The sequence below is a fragment of the Chinchilla lanigera genome, unplaced genomic scaffold (genome assembly GCF_000276665.1).
Source record: "Chinchilla lanigera isolate Chin_1 unplaced genomic scaffold, ChiLan1.0 scaffold00075, whole genome shotgun sequence".
Lineage (NCBI taxonomy): Eukaryota > Metazoa > Chordata > Mammalia > Rodentia > Chinchillidae > Chinchilla > Chinchilla lanigera.
In genome coordinates, this window is record NW_004955476.1 from 10,955,986 (window position 1) to 10,958,650 (window position 2,665).

The 2,665-nt window shown below is 53.4% G+C and overlaps 1 long non-coding RNA gene across 2 annotated transcripts in view; it reads left to right on the forward strand.

Moving 5' to 3' along the window:
* Nucleotides 1-2,614, forward strand: part of LOC102004276 — a 5,905-nt gene extending 3,291 nt beyond the window's left edge. For both annotated transcript variants that reach the window (XR_263644.2, XR_001230793.1), the window contains exon 3: nucleotides 881-2,614. This is a non-coding gene — a long non-coding RNA (uncharacterized LOC102004276). The remainder of the gene's footprint in view (nucleotides 1-880) is intronic.
* Nucleotides 2,615-2,665: the final 51 nt, after the last annotated feature.

Below are 2,665 nucleotides of genomic sequence, written 5' to 3' on the forward strand. Positions count from 1 at the left end.
ATAAAATAAAGAAATTGACAGGCTCATTCTAAAATTTATAAATAACTATATGTCATATATAAATAACTATATCAGGATGTTCCCCCAAAGCCTCATGCAGTCATGGGGCAGGCTTCTGGAGTTTATGATTTATCCAGTGCTGGGATTATGGGTGTGAAAGCCACACCCACCCTGGGGTGGATAGTTTGCGTATGTAAGGGAGAGGAAGAAGCCACTTGCCTCTACTCTTCCTTTTGCTCTTATTGTCTTTGCTGTGTTCTGCTGCCGTGAACTGTTGCCCTCTGCCATGTGCCACGCTGCCTTGGAGCCAGCCGAATATGGACTGAAACTTCCACAAACTGTGAGCTAAATAAACCTTTCCTTCCTTAATTTTGGGCTTAATTTTGTCTCAGCAATGACAGAAAAGTAACTAAGACACTATAAAAGACCTGGAAATGGCCAAACCATTCTAAAGAAGAAGATAGTAGGCTCAAGCTGCCAGAATTCAAGTCTTTTTGGGAAGCTAGAGAAATTAAAACAATATGTTATTGGCTTAAAGATAGACATATAGATCAAAGAATGAGCTTAGAGGCTAGAAATTAATTGTCTTGTTGTTGGATTTTTTTGAGGCAGAGTCTCACCACTTATCCCAGGCTGGCCTTCAACTCTCTTTTTTTTTTCGGTCTTTTTGAGATAGGGTCTCACTAGGCAGTTCAGGCGGGCCTTGAGCTCACTTATGTAGCCCAGGCTGTCCTTGAACTTGCAATGATCCTCCTACCTCAGCCTCCCTGGGATTACAGACGTGTGCCACCACGCCCAACTTGCATGTTTCAAAAGACATTGTTAGCAAACTGAAAAGCCACAAACTGAGAGAAAATATTTATACTTTTATCTCTGATAGGAGGCCTAGACCAGAGAGCATTCTCACAACTCAGAAATAAGAAGACAACTGGATGAAAACATTAGACAAAACCCTTCAAGCAAGAAGAGGTGTGCAGGGCACATAAATACGTGAAAAAATACTTCCTTTGTCATCAGGGGCAGGATAAGCAGAGCGGCAAGGAAGTGAGACCACAGGGTTGCCAGGGCCAAGGCCAGAACCCCGACCCTGCGCTGCTGAGGGGGTGGGCATCCCCCAACACACAGGCCATGGCAGCACACAGCAGTGGATGCAGTGGTTATCTTCTGACCGGTGGGACCTGGACTTCCTGCCACAGTTGGCCCCCAGCCCCGTGCCTTAAAGCCAGTGGCCAGGCCTGCCCCTCTTTCCCTTGTGCTTGTCTCAGCTCTCTGCACTCCCAGTGTCCCCCATGTTCTCTCGTCATCACCTGTCTCCACAGTCTCAGCACCAGGACACCAGGTCCTTGTCTGGTCCCTGAGTGACTCTCAGGAGCCAGAGGCCAGTACGGCAGGTGTTCAGCGCATCGCGTGACATGAGTGAACGTCTTGCCCCATCATCAAATGTCCCTTTGCAGTGTGGTCTTGGGGGCATCATCCCTAGATGCGGTGTCTGTAACTGTGGAGGGAGACGCAGCCCCTTCCTGCAGCTGTAACAGAATACCCGGGCCAGGACTTAAAAGAGAGCTTTATGTAGCCAACCAGTTTGGAGGCTGAAAGCCCAAAAGAGCGATCAGAGGTAACACCAAGAGAGGGCTGCGGGAAGGGCTGACGCCAGGCAGGGGAGGGGCACCACTGGGCTCCTCAGGCCTGGCCCTCCCCCCCAGGTCTGACTTTCCTGCGTCCTCAAGGCCCCGACCTTTTCTGCTGGGCTGCCTAGGTCATCACTAACCACCCAGAGAGCCTCGGCCAGGCCCCCAAGGTGGGCAACGAGTCCCATGTCAGCCATCCTCCCTGGGTAACCCCAGCAGGCGTGGGGTGTCCCATCTCAGGAGCCCAGGTTTGGCAGGAGCAGTGAGACAGGTGGAGCAGGTGCCGGTTGCAGGTGCTCTCAGGCCACTCCATGGGGCTCTGTCCATCCCCAGGTTGATATTCAGGCCTGATATCCAGCTAGTCCCCACCCTGCTGGCCTGAAGGGCCCAGTGACAACTTCTCTACTCCCCTGCCCCACACTCTGTCCCAGGGCCCGAGGCACTGGGTATCTGTGTGGGCCTGGCTTGCTGGCATCTGATTGGTGGAGCTGTTGCACAAAAGGTAAAGTCTGGGTGACCCCAAGGCCAAGTGGTACAGATTCCATGGCAGAGGACACAGATGGCTTTCCAGTGACTCAGAGATGGGGTGCCCCAGGCTCGGCCCAACTCAGGTGGGGCCGGTACCTTGTGGGAAGAGTCCCAGGAGTCAAGTGACCACTCTACAGTTGGATGGAGGCCAGTGTGGTGCATGGGGAAGGCACACGGCCCTGCTTGCCTTTCCATCCCTCCTGTCATTGCACAGATATTGGTATAAGAAGGGGACAAAGGAGCACAGTCCAGGCCCCAGGGAGTGGTCATGGGGCAGCGTGAGTGTGGGGCTGTGACAGGACTGTCCACTTGAAATGCTCGTGGGTTTTATGTACATGTTACCCTGATTGGAAACTGTTACCAGGGCGGCTCACTCCCAGGCTCGTAGTTCCCCGGAAGGAGGGCTTCCGGCGCACAGGGAGCCACGGGCGGGGAGCGCCGGTCTTCTGGCTGGCTAGCTTCCTGCCTCGTAGGCTCCCGGAGGGAGGGTCCCGGGCACACGGGGAGCC